General features: G+C 32.2%; 1 long non-coding RNA gene across 1 annotated transcript; it reads right to left on the bottom strand.

Annotated features, from left to right (window-relative positions):
- Nucleotides 1-2,130: 2,130 nt before the first annotated feature.
- On the bottom strand, nt 2,131-3,184 carry LOC127700492 (uncharacterized). The gene is made up of 2 exons (XR_007981592.1): nt 2,985-3,184; nt 2,131-2,271 (listed from the first exon to the last, which is right to left on the bottom strand). It is a non-coding gene; the product is annotated as an uncharacterized LOC127700492 (long non-coding RNA).
- Between the last annotated feature and the right edge of the window lie 5,541 nt (nt 3,185-8,725).

Raw genomic sequence — 8,725 nt, 5'->3', positions numbered from 1 at the left:
AATGTGAATGTGATTAATCTTATCAATCTTACAGTTACATTGTTTTGCTACACGTCCGTTAATTGTATCTAATATACAAATATTTTACCTGTAAAGACAGGTAGTCTCAAAAGCATGGGAGATGAATTTTGTTTCACAGCTGGGTGCCCAAGGTACACGAGGCTCCGTTTATTGCAGTAAACTTTTATTCTATACTTGTAAGGTATTTCACTGCTGAGTGCCCAATATACATGTTTATTGTAGTAAACCTTGTCAAATATCGTCGGTGCACTTGTGGTAGGATTCAGGAGGGTGTGGATGGGGTTTTATAGAATGGAGAAATAGGGGCAAAAAAGGTATAGAATGGAGAAAAATGGACCGACAAATAAAGAATAGAGAAGAGAAAATAATAAGTTATTAAGATTTAAAGAATAGAGAAAAATAGCATAGAAATTATAGGAAATAAAGAACCCCCATCCAGACCCTCATTCAGATTATCCAACGTAAATTTTTTTTTTCAAACAAGTCCAACCCCCTACCCACTTTTTTTAAATTTTCGTCTGATAATTAGGTCAAGTTTTTGCAAACAATGTAAAAAGCGGCGATCACAGAAGAGAGAAAAAATTTCATTAAAGGTAAATGAGTAATTTTCCTTACGTAACAGATCAGCAAAGAGGTTATAACTGCAATGGATACATAAAGCAAACATAAGCCCTACAAATTATATATATGTTCCCAATAAATAGCGCTGGCATTTTCATTTTTCAATTCACAATGTCCAGTAACATTGATTTTTTATCTTGGGATGATAGTGATCTCAATCTTGATCTTTTACGTGGTGAATATACTGCATCAGATTTTGAATCTGAGGATGACTATACGTCCCTGCTGCAAAGACTGCAAAAACTACAAAAACTCCAAAAGAAGCATCAACCGCAAGTACATGTAAATCAGAACGAAGAAGCTTCAAAATTATGTGACTGAATAATCAAATTATCTCTATGTTAACATAAATAGAACCACATTAGGGTAATTTACGATGACATTTTTTCAACACCAGAAATATGTGCCCTCTTTCAAAATCCCAGACAAGAAATTTTGTGCTTCAATACAGAGCCGTAAAGTTTTTGAAAATTTGAATATTGTCTATTGTTAAAGTGTCGTATGTTTTAGTTATATCGCTATGCTTTTTGTAACCCTAATAATTGAGCAACTCAGATGAAAAGAGTTGTGATTTGCTTTAGTTTTTTTAGCCACAGCAAATATAAATGTGCTTGTTCAATGTTTGGTGACATACCATGTTAATTGTTGTCTGCATGATGCTTTGTAAAAAGGTTTCCTATAACATTTTTTTGTTGGGTAACTGCTGACGGTTTACCATGTGAAAATTCTGAGAAGCCAAAAATAATGCGAAATGTATAAATAAGTAGCAATGTCAGATCTAAACAAGAATGTTAAATATGATAGCATATATTGATATCACCTTTCTGTAAATTCAACTTCGATTCACAACTGCTTGTCAGTGGCAAATATTTCATGTACAGTCAGCCTGATTAAACCGAAATGAACTATTTTCAAATTATGTTTAAAGTTTGTTTTTATGTTATGTCGTTACACCAATGTCCCATGCTAGTGGTGGTGATGAGCGCCTAAAAATATTTAACATTGTCATTCTTTATGTGCCCGTCTCAAGTCAGGAGCCTGTAATTCAGTGGATGCTGTTGGTTCATGTCCGTCATATTTGAATTTTCGTAAATTGCTTTGTTATTGTAGACACTTCGTTTTCTCTAGTGAATTGTTATATATTTTCCATGTCGGGGACTTTTGAAGCTGACTGCACGTTATAGGTTTTCTCATTGTTGAAGGTAATTACGGTGCATTCCAATAACTTACATCCACTTCATTGAACTTCATTTGGACTAAAGGAGTTGTCTGATGATCATTAGCAAAATTATATAAAAATCTCCTTAAAGTTTGCTTCAAGTGGCTATTCCTTTAATATATATATATATATATATATATATAAAGATGTGTGGTTACTTGTTTTTTTTTCTTTCATTGAACTGTTATCCAAACTGAGCGTGTTACACAATGTAGTGAATTTCTGCATTCCTGTCTTAGTTTTAATGTATATAATAATAAAAATGTATATTCAAAGACTTAAATATTTATTTCTCCATGTAAGACAAGCATGACAAATTCAATGAAATTAAAAAAAATACTAAAAAAAGTCATTTTCTCCTGTAGTACTTCTCCCTTCTTCTAATGCGTGATTTCTTTCTGGGGGTATTCCTACAATAAAGAATATATTATAAATAAAAAGAAATAATGTTTGTCAAGTTTATAGCATAGGCAATTCATTAATTTTTAAGACAGTAATCTGAGACTTGAGACTCAGCAGTAATTGACCAATCATGTCAATATGGATCAAAATAGTTAAACGGATGCAGACCAAAGGTGCATGTACTTTTTACATCATGTTTGGGTCAATTATTTAAAAAACATACGTCTATTTAGGAACTCATGATGTACTGGTATTTCACATGGTGACACATTTTCATTGCATAATATTATTATACTAGCATGTATAGACTGCATATATATTATCAAGGGAACCAAATATAAATCTGAATTTCTTTCACTAACAATACAAATTCACCTATCATACCTCATGTTGTGTGTGTGCAACTTGTCTCGTGTGTTTCTCAGTTCTGCAGCGGGAACTTACTGATACAGAAAAATTGGAATTTCATATAATTACAAATTTTACATCATTACATCGGTTAATTACTAAGGCTTGCACATACATTATCCGAAAAACAGATTGTTCATCTGAATGTAAGTTATGGGTGAGTTGCTCATTGACCCTGTCCCACGGACTGGTAATAACTCGAGGTTACTTTCCGGTTTGGTCGGTAAATTCAAGTCTATAACTGCACTTATTTTATTTAAAGTGCTTATAAACCAACATTTATGAACATGTCAAATCTTATATTCACACTTACCGGAACATAACACTCTTTATAAATCCACATTTGTTAATTATTATTTTCTCTTTCGCTGTCAAAAATGGCGGTCGAATCCTTCTTGTCAATCATTGCGAGTCACGTGCCGAGTCACGTGATCGAAGACTTACAATTAATTACTATTTGACTGGTCAGTACGGGAAGTGACCAATCTCTGTGTTATAGTAGTCTCAGGATAAATGCACCAGAACTTTAACTTTGTCAGCAGGAAAGAATAGAATGACATGTTGAATGTGACTCAAGGCAACTTATTCCCGTTATTAGTGTAAGATCTTATATATTTGAACCAATGAGTAGGAGGGTTATGTTTTTACTGCATATTGGTGGCAGTATAAATTAGAGCGGACTATTAGGACAGCATAAGTTGTTTATATGAACAGTTTCACTAGCTCAGTAACTGTAATATGTTGTCAAATATTGGAATATATGTTAACAACTTAAACAAGTAGTATCCAAAAAATCTTACAAATAATGACATATTAGATGACTGTCAACATGGGTTCAGAGGGGGTAAAAGGTCTTGTGAGACCCAACTCATTATCAGTATCCAAGATTCATCAAAATAATTTGCAAATGACAATCAAATAGATGTTATACTTTCTGATTTTTGGTTCCCCACCAAAGATTAACTAAAAAATTAGATTTTTAGTTATTTGGAACCAAAATATTTTAGCTGAGAGGTAACAGCTGGTACTTTTAAATTAGATTCTTCTTTATAGTTCAGCACTCCATCAACATAGTGATGATAACGTGCTGGCACTGATGTCACTATGCCGCGCGTGATTCTGGTGTTCCCCAGGGAACAGCATTAGGTCCCACATTATTTTTTCTCCTTATCAATAATTTACAGAATATGTAACTTGCAATTCAAGAATGTTTGCAGATGACTGCTTATTATATAGAAATGTAAACAATGAATATGATGCACAATTACTTCAAAGGGACTATATAAATTTTGATCCTGAAAAATGTTATGTCATACATAATACGGCATGATACAGGTTATGTTCTTATATCATATATTTTATGATGGTGTGATATTAAATCCCTTATTGGAGGGATTGTGCTTGATTTTCATATGATGAAGACATAATCTTTCACTCAGTTTAATTGAGGTCTGGAGCTGACAAGGCATGTTAGTAACTGCTAGTAGTCCTTTGTTAATTTATGTTGATTATTGTCATTTTGCTTAGTTTCTTCTGTTACCTATTCTAACATCGGACTCAGACTTTTTTTAAACTTAATTTTACAGTGCGTATTGCTGCATGTTTGTTTATTCCACATTGGCTAGAGGTAGAGGGGAGGGTTGAGATCTCACAAAACACGTTAAACACGTAAAATTTTTGCGCCTGTCCCAAGTCAGGAACCCCTGGCCTTTATTAGTCTTGTATGTTTTTTTTAAATTTTGGTTCATTTATATGGTTCGGAGTTAAGTGTGACGTCCATTCTTGCTGAACTAGTATACATTATTGGTTAGGGGCCAGCTGTAGCCCGCCTCTGGGTGCAGGATTTTCTCGGTGTGTTGAAGACCCGTTGGTGGACTTCGGCTGTTTTCTGCTCTTTGGTCGGGTTGTTGTCTCTTTGACCCATTCCCTGCTTCCATTCTCAATTTTATATATCTAAATAACTTAACCCTTCTTCTTCTAATTATACCTTGCATAATCATGTATTAGAGTCTGTTAAAGACAGTTAATATCTAGGTGTAACTATAAGTCATGATCTCAACTGGGGTCGGCATATAAATAATTTTACCTGTAAGGCTTATAAAACTTTAGGCTTTCTTTGTAGAAATTTTTAAAAACTGCACACGTGAGGTTTAAAACTTGCCAGTCCAATCGTCGTATACACTTCCCCTGTTTGGGATCCATACAAAAAGCATCACATCACTCATGTTGAGTAGTTTCAGCGTAATAAAAGAAGTTCATAAAGACAATTTAACAAAATCTGATAGACACACTAGGGGTCAACATAAATTTCTTCAAATTTCTACTAACATTTGAAGGATCAACACACCAATTGTTTAAACCACCAAAGCTACTGTACATAATGTATATATGTTGATCACTAGATTTTTTTTAAGCCCCCGCCGCTAGTTGAAGAGGGCATTAAGTGTAACCCTTGACTGTCTTTCCATCCGTCCTTCCATTCATCCCATTTTTGTTTCCACTATCTAACTTAAGTTTTCCTCATCCAAATTTTATGAAACTCATACACAATGCAAAGAACCAAAACTTGCAGACAGATTTCAAATTTTGGCAGTGAGTCACTTTCCGTTCTAGAGTTATGCCCCTTTATAACTTGGACAATTGCAAATTTTTTCGTTCCACACTTAGTTAAGTTTGCCTCGTGCAAATTTTATGAAACTCATACACAATACTAAGAAACAGAACTTGCAGACAGAATTTGAATTTGGGCTCTCAAAAAGTATTTTCAGGTATTATAAGCAAGCTTGAGCGGGGCATTCGTGTCCTCAGACACATTCTTCTTTTATTTTTCTTTCTCTTGTTAATAGTTAATTTTGATACTAAGTCCATATGCACATAGCACCCAAGTTCTGGGAAGTGTTACAATCTTAACTATTAGTCTACTCCTGTATTATGAAGAATTAATAAGAAGATCATAGGAGTTTTCACGACTTTCAAATTCATGCATTTTATCGTACATTTCCTATGTCACAATGCTTATGTTATTATGTCACAGCAAGAACAGATTGTTTAATGACTCCATTTACTCTGTTTGAACTCTGGTTAACAGTTTAACTCATTTATAAAAAAACAACTTGAGATTGGTCTATAAATAGAAATATGATACAAATTATCGCTATTTGTACCCCATTACTGGACATCATAAATTTTCCCGTCAGAAAAGATCTGACGCCACAAAGCAAAATGGATTGATATATGACTTCAATAGTTCAAGTGTTACAGATTCCCAAATTTATAGCAATAAACTTATTAAACGATCTTATAAGAACATAGTAATTTTTTCAAAAGTAGGGTTCTGAGAAAAAGGAGGCATCCCCTCCTCAGTTATTTTTGAATAACATAGCTTTAGAGAGAAGTAATTGGAGATTCAGTTCCAAAGCCAAAAAATTGAAAGAGGTTAACAGGATTTTATAATTAGAAAAAAAAACATGATTTAAGAATTTTCAAAGTCAGATAATTTTGTTTTCTAAAATTTTGAATTGTCATAGCTTAATTTTTTGTTTAGCAGTTCATAATTTTTTGCTTTTGTTTCATAAATAATCATTTTTATTTTTTAAATTAAATAATTTTCTTCTTTCACAACACATCTGAGGAAAGAAACAAGTGACTACAACATTTTATTTCCTTTGCAGGATTAGAAAAAAATAAATGCCATAATGACAGATTGGTTACATTGTAATACTTGCTTCCGACAGCCTGGTGAGGGTATTGGTTTTAGTCTGACCAACTGTGGTCACATATACTGTGAAAAATGTTCCAGAGTTGGTATGTATATAAAAATCAAAAGATAATATCTTTACAGAATTCAAAAACTATTTTTCGATAAGATAATTAGATTGCAGTAATATTTGTGGCTAGGCTTTTTACAACTCATCTAAGGTCTCTTTTACATTTTGATCTAATTTTTTATCATAACAAAAATGTTGCCCATTCTAACATCATTCATGACGAGATGATAACCTTGTTCTTAAAATATGTTACAGAATGTCACATGAAATCTATTCTAAATTCTCTTCCTTCCAAAAAAAATCTTCATTCTTTATGATAAAACATTGTAGCATGGAGTGCAGGAGTAATCTTTGAAGGAATCAAAATTTTAGAAATAATGTTATGAGGCATGAAAACCGATTAAAATTAAATTTTATGAAAACATTAATTGAACCTTTAGAAGAAAGTCTGACAACTAAAGACACCAATAAACATGGCTAGCTAGTAACTGTTTCATTTTAATTAAGTACATTTGTAGCAGTCTAGCAGATAAATTGAATTTCCGAAATCTTTACATGCCCAGTTTTCTACAAAATAATAGATTGTAAAACACCACCCTCCTAAAAATTCAGTTAAATTAAGAATTATTCCTATTGTCGTGTCACCAATAAAAGTGCATTTGAATCTTTCAAATCATCCGAAATTAGCAGTGGCAACTTTTCATACATTTACTGTTATTCATTAATTAATAGACTTCAAAATTTTATTTACATTTGCTAACAGCATGCAATGAAAGATGTTCTATGTGTGGAAGTGTCTGTGATAAGATCACTCTCTCAGGCAGAGTAAGTATAGCAGTCATGTGTCTAGAAAATCTCAAAATATACTTGATCATTTACTTTATTGCTTTGATTATCAATTATCTACCCTTAGTTGTTATATTATCTTCTCATTATTATTGTTTAAATTTACTTGCAGAAGTAGGAATACATTTTTTCTAGCATATTGTCTTTACGTGTCAGACCACCAATTCACTCCCTCCAATTTAGAACGTATGTAAAAGTAGCCCTACTCTGACACAAAATAGTGCTTTTGATGTCATTGTTTACTTAAACTAACCAATAAATTTGCAGAAATGAAACTTTTTTTGAAAGAGAAATATATTTAGACCATTTTGAGCCAAAATTTACTTGTCTATGAGTTTGCATTAAAAATTGAGGATCAATGCTCTCCATAGTATACTAATTTAAGATTTCCAGAAAACCAGGGGTTATTTTCAGTACTACTTATCTTCCGATGGTGCAATTTTTTCTTAGAAGACTTTAAACATGGGTTGAAAATTGGCATGTATAAAGGTGATACATGTACAATTCAGGATATACCTGGTTTCTATGAAGTTAAACTTAAAGGTAAAATATTAAGAAAGCTGTGAAAATTGCAAAATTTGGTTGAATAGATGGGGTCAATTTTGAATTGGTGGTCTGACACCTTAATAATATCATATGGAGTTTTTAATGTATTTGTCAAAGTAATGTGATAGAAAAGATTAGCTAAATATTTTTGTGATTATTCCTCTTTTTTAATTCACTTTTTTTCTTGGCAGAATCAAAGAATGTCAGAAGGTCAGGGAACATACATAACTTTATATTTCAGATGAAACCTGATGTAGAAATGTTTTTCACAAGCCCATCAGATATGCACAAAAAAGACTCAAAAAAGTTTTACCAGGTAAAGGAAATACATTCACATACTCCATTTCGTAGTTAACAGAGGAAGAGAGCTGTGTTTAAATACCAAAAAGAGAGAAGCAAGATGTTGCATAGTCATAAATTAATTAGGAACTGACTGAAAAAAATTTAAACATTAAAAAGATTTTTCATGAATGCAGATATTTTTCTATTAATTTCTTACTAGTCAGTGGCTATTTAACTTTAGAAGTCAGCAGCAACACTCGATCATTAAGATAAACCAGTCTGAATGGATGTGAAAGTTGTAATTTTGTTTCTGAGGTACCTTGCATTTATTGGAATATATACTATTACCACCAAGACAAATGTTTAGTGCATGCATTCATTGTAATTACTGTTGAAAGAAATATTAATGGCATAGAAGAAATAACTTTTACATTGAAAGTATTTTAAATGTATCATATAATAAAATAAAAGCATGTGATTTCATCATTGAGACAGCCAAACATACAACTTTGAAACAGCTTAACATGTATTCAATAATAATCATTGTATTTTCAACAAATTTGTAGTAAATCATTAGTCTGTATTAGTTCTTTTCCTACATAATTGTAGGTGA

The sequence above is a fragment of the Mytilus californianus genome, unplaced genomic scaffold, assembly GCF_021869535.1.
Source record: "Mytilus californianus isolate M0D057914Y unplaced genomic scaffold, xbMytCali1.0.p SCAF_5, whole genome shotgun sequence".
In the NCBI taxonomy this organism is placed as follows: Eukaryota; Metazoa; Mollusca; class Bivalvia; order Mytilida; family Mytilidae; genus Mytilus; species Mytilus californianus.
This window is presented reverse-complemented; position numbering and strand designations above follow the sequence as displayed.